The sequence below is a fragment of the Dama dama genome, chromosome 9, assembly GCF_033118175.1.
Source record: "Dama dama isolate Ldn47 chromosome 9, ASM3311817v1, whole genome shotgun sequence".
Classification (NCBI taxonomy): domain Eukaryota; kingdom Metazoa; phylum Chordata; class Mammalia; order Artiodactyla; family Cervidae; genus Dama; species Dama dama.
Genome location: NC_083689.1, coordinates 18,518,749 through 18,534,543, shown reverse-complemented (window position 1 = coordinate 18,534,543; position 15,795 = coordinate 18,518,749). Strand labels below are relative to the sequence as shown.

The window sequence follows — 15,795 nt, the reverse complement described above, 5'->3', positions numbered from 1 at the left end:
AGCTGCTGTAACAAATCACCACATTTAGTGGCTTCAACACAAACAGATTACCTTACACTTATACAGGTCAGAAGTCTGACATGGGTCTCTTTGTGCTGAAATCTAGGCACTGGCAAGGCTGTGATCCTTCTGGATGTTCTGGGTAGGATCCATTTCCTCTGTTTCCAACTTCTCGGGGCTGCCTCCGTTCCTTGGCTCGTGGCCACCTCCTTCCATCTTCAAAGATGGCAAAGATGGGGACTTCCCTGGCTGTCCAGTGGCTAAGGCTCCGAGCTGCCAATGCAGAGGGACTCAGGTTTGATTCCTGGTCAGGGAACTAGATCCCACATGCCACAAGTAAAGATCTCATAGGCTGCAACGAAGACCCAGTGCAACCAAGTAAACAAATTCCGACCTCCCCCCAAAAAATGACAAAGACGACATCAATCATGTCACTCTGACTTCTTTTTCTGCTTTCCTCTTTCACTTGTAAGACCTTTTTTTTAAAAAAAAAAAAAAAAAAAAAGTATGTACGCTTTTTATTTTTATTTACTTATTTATTTCTGGTTGTGCTGGGTCTTCATTGCTGTGAGGCTTTTTTCTAGTTGTGGCAAGTGGGGGCTACCCTCTAGTTGTAGTGCCCGGGCATCTTTGTGGAGCATAGGCTCTAGCCACACAGGTTTCAGTAGCTGCAGCATGTGGGGTCGGTAGTTGTGGCTCCTGGGCTCTAGAGTACAAGCTCAGTAACTGTCGTGCATGGGCGTAGTTGCTCCAAGGAATGTGGGAATCACCCTGGATCAGGGATTGAACCCATGTCTCCTGCATTGGCAGGCAGGTTATTTGCCACTAAAGCCACAGGCAGTCCCTAAAGACTTTTGTGATTACCTTGAATCCACTAGGATCATCTCCCTATCTTTTTTCATTTTCTTTTTTTTTTTTTTAACATGGAATGATCCAGGCATTTGCATATCATCTTTGTGCAGGGGCCAGGCTAATCTCTCTATCTTTCCAATTTTAGTATACATGCTGCTGAAGCGAGCTTGCTAATCTTTTTTTTGGCCACATCACACGGCATGCAATATCTTAGTTTCCCAGTCAGGGATGGAACCCACAGCCCCTGCAGTGGGAGCAAAGAGTCTCAACCACTGGACCACCAGGGAAATCTTCATTTTAACTACTTTGAGGGGGTACAGTTCAGTGGTGTTAAGTATGAGAAATTCTGTACCCACTAAACATTTAACTCCCCACCCCTGAAATTTCTGTAATTTCGTGCGTGGCTCATTTCACTCAGCATAGAGTTTTCAAGATTCATCCATGGAAGAGTGTGTGTCAGAAGGTCTCTCTCTCTCTTTTTTTTTAAAAAGGCTTTCTAATATTCCATTGTAGAATACATCACAGTATGTCCATCCATTCATCCACTGATGGACACTTGGGTTGCTTCCACCTCTTGGCTACTGTGAATAATGCTGCTGTGAACTCTGGACATGCAGGGACTTCCCTGGTGGTCCAGGGACTGAGACTCTGAGTTCCCAATACAGGGGACCTGGGTTCAAGGCCTGGTCAGGGAACTAGGTCCCCCATGCCACAACTGAGACCCCAACACGTCAAACAAATATTTTTTTTTAATATTTTTTTTAAAAACATGGATATACAAATGTCTCTCTGAGTTCCTGCTTTCTCGGAATATACACCCAGAAGTGCAATTGCTGAGTCACATGTTAATCATTTTTGAGGAACCACTAAACCATAAGCAAGTTTTGAATTCAGTAATGAGTGAGATGTCAGGAGCCTAGAAGCAGAGTGGGGACTTGTCCTCAAAATCATTTTGTGCCTTTTTGATTTAGAACCTTGTGAATGAATTATTTATTTAAAAATAAGTAATTATCTAACATAATTTTTAAAAAACATTGAAAGGAAAAGAAGAGCAGGATAAGCTTGTTTCCTGGAGCCATTGAAAACACAAAATTGGAACTCACACAACTATCCATGGCCTATTAAAGTGTATAATGGGGCTTCACTAGTGGCTCAGTGGTAAAGAATCCCCCTGCCAATGCAGGAGATGAGGGTTGGATCCCTGGGTCGGGAACATCCCCTGGAGGAGGAAATGCCAACCCAGTCCAGTATTCTGGCCTGGAAAATTCCATGGACAAAGGAGCCTAGTGGGCTACATTTCTTGGGGTTGCAAAAGAGCTGGACATGACTGAGGGCATGCACACACACACACAATGTATACAACGTTGTACGATAGAGCAGTGAAACCAAAGAGAGTGAGTCACACCTAGGTAGATGAAATTCATGAACAGGAACTCCAATGAATAAGCAAGTTAGGGGGCCCAACAGATAGATAGGAATTACATCAAGTCCAAGGACAGCATCTCCTCCAGACCTTGGCCTCAGCTCTTTCCCCTGTCTAGTACACCCTGCCCTGACATCCATGTGGCTCCACTTCAGCTCCCACAGATCAGAAAGATGGTTCTAGAACTCCCAGATCTCCAATGACACCATCTCCTTCCTTGCTTTGCTTTTTCTATACCATGCCATCATCCGCTACACTATATATTTTTTACTTGTTTATCCTCATTCTTGGCTGTTGTCCCACCTAAAAGTGCAGGGAATTTTATCTACTCTCTACTCTGTTCCCAGGACCTAGAACTGTGCAGAGCATACAATAGGTACTCAAGAGATATGTACTGATGAAATGAAAAGCAACCCTTCCTCATTGCTTTATAGAGGGTGGAAGGGGAAACATCCACTTCCCTCCAGGAATGAAAGTGGAAAGTGGAACTCTGAGATCCCCCCATGGTCTTTATGCTGTTTTGTTTTTTGACCTGAGTGGATGGAATACAATTTTTTTTTTTAAGTTTTAGAAAATTGAGATATAAGTGATACAGAACTTTGTGTTAGTTTCAGGAACAACATAAGGATTTGATGTCTGTATACCCTGTGAAGTGATCACCACCATAAATCCAGTTCACATCCGTCACCATACAGAGATACACATTTTTTTTCCTGTGATGAGAACTTTTAAGCTATTCCATCTTCTTGTTGTTGCTGTTCGGTAGCTCAGTCCTGTCTGATTCTCTGTGACCCCATGGACTGCAGCACACCAGGCTTCCCTGTCCTTCACCATCTCCCGGAGCTTGCTCAAACTCATGTCCATTGAGTCAGTGATGCCACCCAACCATCTCCTCCTCTGTTGCCCCCTTCTCCTCTTGCCCTCAATCTTTCCCAGCATCAGGGTCTTTTCCAGTGAGTCAGCTGTTCGCATCAGGTGACCAAAGTATTGGAGTTTCAGCTTCAGCATCAGTCCTTCCAGCGAATATTCAGGGTAGCAACTTTCAAATATATAATACAGTATTATTAATCAACACGCTGTACAGTACATCCTCAGGACTTATTTATTTTATAACTAGAAGCTTTTACCTTTTGGCCACCTTTGTCCATTTCACCAACACCATTTCTTGCTGATTTAAAAAAATATATTTATTTCTTTATTTGTCTGTGTCTGGTCTTGGTTGTGCCATGTGGGATTTGTAGTAGCAGCATGGGGGACCTAGTTCCCTGACCCGGATTGAACGAGGGCCCCCTGCATTAGGAGCGTGGAGTCTTAGCCACTAGACCACTAGGGAAGTCCCAGGAATTTCCTTTCCTTTTCTTTTTTTAAACTTGAAAAACATTTCACTTATTTACTTTTTATTTATTTTTGGTTGTGCCGAGTCTTCATTGCTGTTCGGGCTTTTCTCTAGTTGTGGTGCACTGCCTTCTCATTGTGGTGGCTTCTCCTGTTGCGAAGAACGGGCTTTAGGCATGAGGTCTTCGATAATTGCAGCACATGGACCAGTGGTTGAGGTTCCCAGGCTCTAGAGCATAGGCTCAATAGATGTGGCACACGGGCTTTGTTGCTCAGTAGCATGTGGGATCTTCCTGGACAGGAGTTCTAGCCTGAATCTCTTGCATTGGCAGGTGGATTCTTTACCACTGAACCCCCTGGGAAGCCCTTTCCTTTTCTTTTGATTATTCTCCATCTATGGTTGGTTGAATCTGGGATTCAGAGCCAGGAGATACAGAGGGTCGCGTGTATTCCCTTGTATGGCTGTATTACGTTTTGTTGGTTCATTCACCTGTTGATGGATACTGGGTTTGTTTCTATCTGGTGCCCAGATGATGTTTTTACTTATCTCCACATCTTTTGGATGCCTGAAATATTTAATACTAAAATAGTTTCGGGGAATTCCATGGTGGTCCAAAGGTTAGGAAGTGCTTTCCCTGCCACGGGCCAGGTGTGATCCCTGATCAATGGGAACGCACTCCAGTATTCTTGCCTGGGAAATTCCATGGACAGAGGAGCCTGGTGTGCTATAGTCCATGGGGTCAAAAAAAATCCAGACATGACTCAGCGACTAAGTGACAACAATGATGCACAACTAAGATCCCACAGGCTGCATAGCACGGGGGTAAAAATCCACCAAATAGATCTACACATAGTACAAAAGAAAGATCTCTAAGAAATATTGTGCAATAAAGAAGATACTAGCACTTGTTCTGCACCTGGCTCTGTTTTAAATTCTTTGCTTGTTTGGCTGCATGCTCAGTTCTGTCTGACTCTTTGTGACCCCATGGACTGTAGCCCACCAGGCTCCTTTGCCCCTGGGATTTTTTCCAGGCAAGAAAACTGGAGTGGGTTGCCAGTTCCCCCTCCAGGGGATCTTCCCAACCCACGGTTCCCACATCTCCTGCATTGGCAGGTGGATTCTTTATCACTGAGCCCCCAGGGAAGCCCCCAGGGAAGCCCCCGTTTCCTCCGCAAACCAGCACAAAACGAACCTGCCTGTGGCTCCTCATGAGAAAGTTTAAGAGGCCATGTATTCACACACAAACAGAGAAGGGTGTGGAGTTTCCTTAGAGGGATTCTAAATCCATCTCAAGGCTATTTGGGGGGGAGGGCTGACTGCTCCCTGAACCCTCCCGTTCAAAAAGACACAAAGGGATTTTCGTTTTTAATTTATCAGCCCTTGACTTTTCCCAGGCTTGGTGGGAGCTCTAGGAAGGTCCCAGAAGACCGCTGAGTCTAGGGAATCCCCTCACTCTAGCTTCCTCCTAAAAAAAAACCCACTGGGGCAGGGTGACTAGCTGTCTCAAGTTTAGCCTGGAAAGTCCCTGGTCTGGGAACTCCCCCTCACTTCTAGGCAAACCCCCATAGTTGGTGGGGTAACCCAGAGCTTCTGTGCTGGGGCTGGACCCCCACTGTGATGTAGGAGTTCAGCAGAGAGGTCACAGGCGTGAGGGGCTGCCCGTGAGCTTCGCCAGGGGCGTCCAAGCCTCTCTTCTCTCCAGCTGTGAAGTGATGTGCTGGTCCCACTTCAAAAGAAATGAGGGACTTCCCTCGCAGTCCAGTGGCTAAGACCCCAAACTCCCAGTGCAGGGGGCCTGTGTTTGGTCCCTGGTCACAGAGCTTCCCTAGTGGCTCAGACTAAAGAGTCCGCCTGCCTGGGAAGATCCCCTGGAGAAGGTAATGGCAACCCACTCCGGTATTCTTGCCTGGGAAATCCCATGGACAGTATAGCCTGGCAGGCTACCGTCCACAGCGTCGCAAAGAGTGGGACACAACTGAGCAACTAACACTTTCAGGAACTAGGTACCACATGAGGCAACTAAGACTGGGTACAGCCAAATAAATAAATTAAATTAAATAAACATTAAAAAAATCTGAGAGAGCTCAAAGAATTCTTAGCACCCAGGCCTGGGCCCAACTGGCATCCAGGCTAGGAAAATGCTAACTATTATTAGAGTTTATTGTTATGACTGGCTTTATCACTATTATTATTATTGGGCTTCCCTGGCGGCTCAGATAGTAAAGAGTCTGCTTGCAATGCAGGAGATCCAGGTTCAACCCTTGGGTCAGGAATGTCCCCTGGAAAAGGAAATGGCAACCCACACCAGTGTTCTTGCCTGGGAAATCCCAGGGACAGTGGAGCCTGGCGGGCTACAGTCCATGGGGTCGCTAAGAGTCAGACAGGACTGGAGAGCTAACACTTCCACTTTCACTTTGATTGATGTTATTAATCACCCCACCTGACAATTCCTGTTGGTCTGGCCTCTGGGTCCAGCAGAGGCCGCCCCATCTCATCTCACCAGGGCTGGCTGTTGAAGAATCTGGGGCACTCCATTTCCTGCTATTGCTCAGTGCTAGTGGCAAAGAGGAAGCCGAGGCTGAAAGGCCATGGCCAGCTCTTCCCGAGCAGGGCAGGACAGTTGCCCGGAGCATAGATGTCTCTGGAGATCATTCACTCCACCAGCTTCTTGGCACCTAAGGTTGCCAGGCACCATTATAGGCCCTGAGGACACCATGGGGAACCACGCAGACCTCTTTTGGGGAGCTGACATTCTAAAATGGAAGTCAGGCCTTAAAAATCAGTGCTCAAAGAAAGTTCCAGTGAAGTAGATGATCACAAAGGCTGCTAAGCAAAATGTAGCTGGTGAAGGGAATAGGAAAACAGACTTGCAGATTCAGAATGAGGAGCTTCTGGGAGGGTTGATGGTTCATTTCTGGGCCTGGGTATTTGGTTTGTTTTATTGTTGTTCTCATATATAAACACTGGGCCTACAGTGTGTGTTAGTCACTCAGTCGTGTCTGACTCTTTGCGACCCCGTGGACTGTAGCCCCCAAGCTCCTCTGTCCATGGGATTTCCCAGGCAAGAATACTGGAGTGGGTTGCCATTTCCTTCCCCAGGGCCTATAGTGAAGCTCATGAAAATTTTCTTTCTTCTTCTTCTTTTGTAAAATATTTATTTTCTTGGCTGTGCCAGATCTTAGTTGCTGCATGCAGGATCTTTGTCACAGCATGTGAAATCTTTAACTGTGGCCTGTGCATTTGGGAGCGTAGAGTCTTAACCACTGGACCACCATGGAGGTCCCAAAGTTTTCTTTTTAAAAAAAAAATTTTTATTTTAGGATTTACCTGGTGGCCCAGGGGTTAAGAACCCACCTGCCAATGCAGGGGACACGGGTTCAATCCCTGGCGGGGAAGATTCCACGTGCCACAGTGCAACTAAATCCATGAGCCACAACTACTGAGCCTGTGCTGTTTTCAATATAGCAGTGTGTGCATGTCATTTCCAAATACCCAGTCTATCCCTCCCCTCAACACTTCCCCTTAGAGCCATAAATTCTTTCTCTTAAGTCAATGAGTCTGTTTCTGTTTTGTAAATATGTTCATTTGTATCTTTCTTCTTTTTTTTTTTTTTTCTTCTTCTTTTTTTTTAAGATTCCAATTATGTTCCACATATATTCCAAGGGATATATGGGTTTCCCTGGTGGCTCAGATGGTGAAGAATATACCTGCAATGAGGGAGACCTAAGTTCGATCCCTGGGTTGGGAAGATCCCCTAGAGGAGAGCATGGCAACCTACTCCAGTAATCTTGCCTGGAGAATCCCGGTGGGCAGAGGAACCTAGCAGGCTACAGCCCATAGAGGTCACAAAGCGTTGGACACAACTGAACGGCTAAGCACAGCACACATATAAGGGATATCATATATCTGTCCTTTTCTATCAGACTTACTTCACTGAGTATGAAAATCTCCAGATTTATCTATGTCACCTCATTAGCATAAACTCAGGTATGGTCCCACAGGTTTATTAAGAAACACAAAAGATATTCTTTTCACCTCTATCAGTCAGGATATTCGAAAGGTTTTAGGAGCTCTGAGCCAGGGTCCAGGGACTAAAGCCAAATGCTACAATGAAACAGGATGCTATCACCTCTTTCACTCAGGAAGTTTCAAGAGTTGTTGAAGTTCTCTGTCAGGAATTAGGGATGAAGATCAATATATATTTCTTCTTATATCACCATATCACACATGGAAGGGCCAGCTCCCTCAGACAAGGGTATTGATGGGTCAGAGTTCTCAGGCTCACCTTTTATTTTATTTTTTTCTCATCTTTTATTTTTTATTTTGTTTTATTTTAATTTTTTGGCTGCCTTGTGCAGCAGGCAGGATCTCAGTTCCCCAACCAGACTGAACCTTTGCCATCTGCACTGGGAGTTTGAGGTTTTAACCACTGGACAGCCAGGGAAGTTCCCTTCTCAGGGCCATCTGTGTCTGCCCAATATTCTCATTCCAAACCTCTGGGACCCCCTCCTCCCCAGACAGTGTTCTCACCTTCACATAAGAGATCCTTGGCATTTAAAGTGAAAGTAAAGTCGCTCGGTCACGTCCGACTCTTTTCGACTCCATGAACTGTAGCCCGCCAGGCTCCTCTGTCCACAGGATTTTCCAGGCCAGAATACTGGAGTGGGTAGCCATACCCTTCTCCAGGGGATCTTCCCAACCCAGGGATCAAACCTGGGTTTCCTGCATGACATTCAGATTCTTTACCATCTTAGCTGCCAGGTTAGCATTTAAATGGTATTACAATTCTGTAACCCACACAGTCAGGCTCTGAGCCTGATCAGTCATGTCTATAAAGGATAAGAGATTGTGCTCAGATGCGTCACAAATGCTGTGGGCCATGCAGGGACGACAGACAGAGGTGGGGTCGGCGGGGCAAGGGGAGGAGCCTCAGGCCAGGATAGAAGCGACTTCTTTGGTCCGGGTGAGTGATGGTGGGACTGGACCAGGTGGGGTGAGATTTTGCTGATGAACCAAAGACGGGTGTGAGAGAAATGTGAGATTTCTTTTCTGCATTTTGTTTTTAGTTGTTGGTGTTTTGGTTTTGTTTTTACTGCACCACGGGTCATGTAGGATCCTAGTTCTCCACAGGGATTGAACCCGCACCCCCAGCAGTGGAAGCACAGAGTCCTAACCACTGGACCCCCAGGGAAGTCCTTCCTGAGATTTTCTGAAAATTTTTTCCTTGAACTAACCAATATTTCTATATTTCTCTTGAGTCCTTCCATAGGTGGGCTGAGCAAACACAAGAAAATATAATACATTCTTTTTATTCTATATATTCTTTTCCTTTCTTTCTGGCCATGCCACTCGGCATGTGGGATCTTAGTTCCCTAACTAGTGATCAAACCAGGACCTGTGGAGGCAGGAAGCCTTAACCACTGGATCACCAGGAAAGTCCTATTCTATATGTTCTATATATTTCATTCTCTATTATGAAATATACAGACACTCTGGAGATGTCACCATTATCAGTACAGAATTCTGCTTTTTTTTTTTTTTCCCAGCTGCAAATGATTGCCTTGTCAGGGTGAATCACTATTGATTCCCCAGTCCCCAAGTTCCCAGCACTCACTATCCTCCAGGCTAAGTTTCTGTCTACAACTTCACATTGAATCTCCATAGCTGCCCTGTGAAGAAGGGTCTGTTTTCCCCCCTGTTTTCTCAGACAGCTGTTATGGCTCCAACTTCAGAATTAAACCTGGCTCTGCCCTTTGGTAGGGCTTCCCCGGTGGCTCAGACGGTAAAGTGTCTGCCTGCAACGTGGGAGACCTGGGTTCGATCCCTGGGTTGGGAAGATCCCCTGGAGAAGGAAATGGCTAACCCACTCCAGTACTCTTGCCTGGAAAATGCCGTGGACAGAGGAGCCCTGTAGGCTCCATGGGGTAGTAAAGAGTTGGACACAACTGAGTGACTTCACTTCATTTCACTTCTGCCCTTTGGTGCTTTGGGACCTGGAAAAGTTCCTCAGCCTCTGTTAAAGAAAAAATTATACTGACACTTTTTAAAAGTCGTTAACTAAACGAAACTTTTAGGTGGCGTTTCGGCGGGTGGGGTGGGTTCCGCAGAGCTCCAGTCCTCCTTTATGTCTCAGGGCAGAAAAGAATTCAGTGAAAGTCGGAGTGATGGATACCAAGTGATTTATTAGAATAGGATGCTTACAAGCATCCTTACAAGGCGTACCAGTGGGCAGGTGAGACGGTGCTGAGCCCCTCATCTTAGTGGGCTACAGTTTTATGATCAAAGGAAAAGTGGGGAGAGGGGAAAGACTGCTTTCTTCCTCATTCTTTTTTAAAATCATATATTTGTTATTATTATTATTTTTATGTATTTATTCGACTGCACCTGCTCATAGTTGCCATACACAGGCCCTTTTAGTTGCAGCACCCAGGATCTAGTTCCCCAACCAGGGGTCGAACCTGGGCCCAATGCATTGGGAGTGCAGAGTCTTACCCATTGGACCACCAGCAAAGTCCCACTTCCTCATTCTTGAGTAGATGTTGTGCTTTGATCATCAGCTCCTCCTCCAGATTGGGTAGGGATGGTTTCTTGTCCCCACATGGTTAAGCTGAAAGTCATAACATAACGGAGAAATTATTTCAGGTTTCAGTACAATGAGGATATTTACTTTGAAATGTCACTTTCCCATAAATTATTGTTTTCATGTGTGCAGAGAGCATGTCCTAGAACTTGCTGAGCTCCCTGGGAAGGTTGTGGGTCTCACACCGCCCTTGTTTTATTGTTTTGGAGCTTGCCTCATGTTTGTACGGCATGCTTTGTTGTTAAGCAAGCCTGCTTGGTTTTGTGGTTAAGCAAACCTGTTTTCTTTTTTTTTTTATATATACACCATGAACAAGTGAGATTTATTCTTAGAATGCAAAAGACAGTTCAATTTATGAAAATCAAGCAATGTACTATATCACAGGAATAAAATGATGGGAAAAACTACATTATTATCTCCACTGATAAAAAAAAAAAACTTTTGACAAAATTCAGTACCATTTCATCATTTAAAGAAAAAAAAATTCTTTTAACTTGGTATAAAAGGGAGCTTTTTCAAGATATAGCCCATATATGAAAAAACCACAGCCAACATCATACTCAGAGGTACAAGACTGAAAGCATTCCCTCTAAGACAAGAGCAAGAACAAGGATGCCTGCTTTCACCACTTCTATTCAACATAGCATTGGAAGTTCTAGTTGGAGCAATTAGGCAAGAGAAAGAAATAAAAAGTGTCCAAATTGGAAAGCAAGAAGTAAGATTATCTCTGTTCCCAAGTGATGTGATCTTGGTAGTGGTGGTTTTAGTCACTAAGTTGTGCCCAATTCTTCTGACCCCATGGGCAGTAGCCTGCCAGGCTCCTGTGTCCATGGGATTTTTCAGGCAAGAATACTGGAGTGGGTTGCCATTTCCTTCTCCAGGTAAACCTGTTTTCTTAAGTGACCATTAACTTACTGGGGTCACCCATATTTTTCCTACTTACAATTCCCTAGTGGGATTAACTATTTAATCACCTCCTTGGTCCCTTTACTCTACCCTTATCATAAATGGTACAGATGAACTTATTTTCAAAGCAGAAATAGAGACACAGATATAGAAAATAAACTTATGGATACCAAGGGGGTAAAGGGGGTAGGATGAATTGGGAAATTGGGATTAGTCATTGATAGATAATTAATAAGGACCTACTGTAGAGCTCAGACAACTCTAGTCAATGCTCTGTGGTGACCTAAATGCAAAGGAAATCTAAAAAAGAGGGAATATATGTATCTGCACAACATTCACTTTCTGTACAGCAGAAACTTAACACTGTCAAGCAACTCTACCCCAATTAAAAACAGTCAACTGGGAAAAAAAAAAAAAAAGCACAACCTAATAGTTGAGAGTTATATTTTATTTGGCAGACAAAACTGAGGACTGAAGTCTGGGACACAGCATCTCAGATAACTCTGAGAGATTGCTGTGAAGAGCCGAGGGGGGAGCCAGGATATATTCAAGCTTTTACAACAAGGTTATTGTTAATTAAAGAAAATCAGATATCTCAAGTTAAAAGAGTTTAGTGCTTTTCTATGTATGGGAAGATGCAAGAGTGTGAGCTCACTGAAATCATTCCTTTGACAGGCACCTCGGCTGACCTGTGCTTTCTCACCCTGAGTCTCCTCACGGTGCATCTCTGCAAGGGTGGCTGCAGTGACTTCCTAGGTGGGCTTCATGGAAAAGAACCCACCTGCCTGTGCAGGAGACGTAAGAGGTTTGGGTTTGATCCCTGGGTCAGGAAGATCCCCCAGAGGAGGGCATGGTAACCCACTCCAGTATTCCTGCCTGGGGAAACCCACGGACAGAGGAGCCAGGTGGGCTACAGTCTTCAGGGTCGCAAGGAGTTGGACATGATTGAAGTGACTTAGCAGTGACTGACGGGTGGATGGTGGGCATCCTGTTTCAATCCTGAGTTCCCTCAGGGCTCACCATCTGTGCGGCTGTAACGCTGATCTCTGGTAGCCTCGACCTGCAGCGGTTTGAAGCAGGGTTTCAGTTCCCCTGCCAGAGACCGAAGTCAGCCTGAGGCAGTGAGAATGCTGAATTCTCACCACTAAGACCATCAGGCCCTGGCCTGTCAGCTGTGTAGAAATGAATGTCCACATAGAGACAGGAAGTAGTGAACCAAGTAGTGATTATTAAGAAGGAAAAAGAGTATGTGTGGATAGACACATAGGCAGGCTCAGAGACAGAGTCACGCCCTTATGGTAGTTTGAATCACTCTTCTGGTGCATATCTTCCAGGTCTCCTTTGGCCAATCATCTTGCTTGGCCTGGTTCTGAGTATGTATTTGGTTTATCTCAGTGATCTCCCATGTGTGCACGCATCACTTAGCCAAGATGGATTCCAGTGAAGAGGCTTATGGATAGGCTAACCTCACTTACTATGAGGTGACACCCCCTCCTTTTTGACCTCCAAGGAGCCTTTCTGTGCATGTATAGTCGGGGTCTCTTGACTTGTTGTTCAGTCACCAGGTTGTGTCTGACTCTCTGCGACTCCATGGACTGCAGCTCACCAGGCTTCCCTGTCCTTCACCATCTCTAAGAGTTTGCTCAAATTCATGTCCTTCAGGTCGGTGATGCCATCCAACCATCTCATCCTCTGTCATCCCCTTCTCTTCTTGCCCTCAGTCTTTCCCAGCAGGAGGGGCTTTTCCAATGAGTCGTCTCTTCACATCAGGTGGCCAAAGAATTGGAGCTTCAGCTTCAGCATCAGTTCTTCCAATGAATATTCAGGACTGATTTCCTTTAGGATTGACTGGTTTGATCTCCTTGCTCTCCAAGGGACTCTCAAGAGGCTTCTCCAGCACCACAGTTCAAAAGCATCAGTTCTTCAGCGCTCAGCCTTCTTTATGGTCCAACTCTCACATCCATACATGACTACTGGAAAAACCATAGTTTTGACTATAAGGAACTTTGTCTGCAAAGTGGTGTCTCTGATTTTTAATTCGCTCTCTGGATTTGTCATAGCTTTTCTTCCAAGGAGCGTCTTTTAATTTCATGGCTGCAGTCACCATCCATGACTTGGAGAATGAGAAATATGTGGTCTCTGTCTTTTACCTGGGCAAAGCTTAGCTCTTCTGTCTCCTGCTAATTTGGAGTATCCGTCCACAGGGGAGAAACCAGCTGTTTACCCTGAGGCCCATCTAGCTCCTACTCAATGTGATGGCTGGATGAGTGCAATATCCTTTGTTTACTGATAAGGCAGGCAATATTTTTGACTCACAAAACAGTAAGGGAGACTCTTCAGGACAACTGTAATGGGGGACTGCAAAAGGGGAGAGCATTGGGCTCAGCTCTGAATGCAGTAAAGACATCTGGGGATTGCCAGGCAAAGAGCAGAATGAGGGTGTGACAGGGGGAGGGTGGGAGGGGAGATTCCCTGGTGGTCCAGTGGAATCCACCTTGGAATGCAAGGGACACGGGTTCGATCCTTGGTCCGGGAAGATCCTAAATGGTGCAGAGCAACTAAGCCAGTGTGCCACAACTGCTAAGTCGGTGCTTACAGCCCAAGAGCCTCAACTACTGAAGCCCACATGCTGTGACTACTGAAGTCCGAGCTCCTAGAGCCAGTGCTCCCCAATAAGAGGAGCCACCGCTGTGAGAAGCCCAAGCAGCAAGGGCAACTCTTAGCTGATCCCAAAAATAAAATAAATAAATGAATAAATAAATCTTAAAAAAAATAGGGGCAGGGGGATTCTTGCTAAACTGACCTCACAGGATTCTTGCTAAAGAGAGGACGAATATTTATGCATCAATGGTGGAGACTGAGAAACCTGATCAGATATTAGGGGTTGGGGGATGACTGTGCAGGACAAAGACAGGACCGGGGCCAAGGTTGAGGGGTAGTCAAGAAGAAGGCGCAGGGCTTCCCTGGTGGCTTAGGGGTAAAGAATCCACCTACCAGTGCAGGAGATTAAGGTTTGATCCCTGGTCTGGGAAGATCCCATTTGTCACAGAGCAACCAAGCCCAAGCAGCACAACTATTGAGCCGGTGCTCTAGAGGCCGGGAGCCGCAACTACTGAAACCCAAGCACTGTAGAGCCACAACAAGAGAAGTCACAGCAATGAGAAGCCCGCACACCACAACTAGAGAGTAGCCCCTGCCCTCCGCAACTAGGGAAAAGCCCATGCAGCAACGAAGACTTAGGACAGCCAAAAATAAAAATAAATAAAATTATTTTAAAAAACAGAAGAAGGCTCAGAGAACTAAAGTTTGGGCAAGGAAAGAGTCTTTGCCACCTCTGTGTACCTCGGTTTCTTTCTCTGAGAAATGGGGATAAGAGATGCCAGAGGACTACTGCTAACATCAGATTGTTAGGGGAACCCACTGACTGAAACCTACTGCCCTGGCCAGGCTTTATAGTAACTACCTGAGTGAGTTATCTTACAACAGGAGGAATGCAGAACTAACAAACTACCAAAATTCTGGTAAGGAATGCAGAACTAACAAACTACTACCAACCAGAAAGAAATCGGGAAAGGTCAAAAGGAGAGAGAAAATGCCAATACATACTCGGACCACCTCCCAGGATCCTTGCTGGAATTCATCTAGGCTGATCCACGAATGCACCACCAGGAAGGACTCTGAGTCAGAATGACTGGCCAGAGACAACCCAGAACCTAACCCCATCACCATAAAACCCAAGACTGAGAGCCACGCAGCAGAGCAGTTCTGGGTTCCCTTACTCCGATGCTCTCTTTTCCCCCTGGGTGCCCCTTTCCAATAATGTCTTTTGCTTTGTCAGTACATGTGTCTCCTTGGTAATTAATTTCCAAGTGTTAGACAAGAGCCCACTCTAGGGCCCTGGAAGGGGTCCCTCTTCCTGCAACAAAATGAAATAATGCGTACGAACCACTGAATGCACAGCCTTCTCTGCAAATGTAAATAGCAGCGACTTGTTTTACAGGGATCAGAACTTGGATCAGGTGGGATGCCCAAGCTGCTACCTTGAGCAAAGAGGCCTCAGAGAACAGGATTTTGTTGTTGTTCTTCAGTCACTCTGCCACCCCAGGCTTCCCTGTCCTTAACTATGAGTTTGCTCAAATTCATGTCTATTGAGTCAGTGATGCCATCGACCATCTCATCCTGTCGCCCCCTTCTCCTCTTGCCCTCAATTCCCAGCGTCAGGGCTATGGATGATCAGAAAAGGAATGTGAGCTGGTGGGCCCTGAATGCCTCCTCCAGAAGGCGGGGGTGGGGGTGGTTGGTGGTTGGTGGGGTGTCTCAGCTCTGAGAATCAGGGCTGGCCACGCAGACAGGGAGGAGAGGCAGGACGGAAAGTAGGGCCACACGGCAGCGGGGTTGGAGGACTGAATGGCAGCCAGCTGCAACCTTGATCGCCGAGATGACGATCTGGCCTTGCATCAGGGTAAGGGCTGGAAGCCTGACTTGCTTGGATCCACACCTGCGTGGGTAGCTGAAGTCTCGGCGCCGCAGACAGTCCTCCCTCTCCAGCCCCGGGTTGAGCGAAACTTGAAGCCTGAACCAATAGGGGAGCTGCCGTAGTAGTGAAGGGGCGGAGCAGGACAGCGACCAATGAATGTGCCCGTTTCAGGCGCCCAATGGGAGGTGCTGTTCCAGGGGCGATCCAGAGGCCGCTGCCCG

The 15,795-nt window shown here is 46.1% G+C and overlaps 1 non-coding gene across 1 annotated transcript; it reads right to left on the bottom strand.

Annotated features, from left to right (window-relative positions):
• Positions 1–917: 917 nt before the first annotated feature.
• LOC133063000 (U6 spliceosomal RNA) lies at positions 918–1,021 on the bottom strand. Its single transcript, XR_009694316.1, has one exon. It is a non-coding gene; the product is annotated as a U6 spliceosomal RNA (small nuclear RNA).
• Between the last annotated feature and the right edge of the window lie 14,774 nt (positions 1,022–15,795).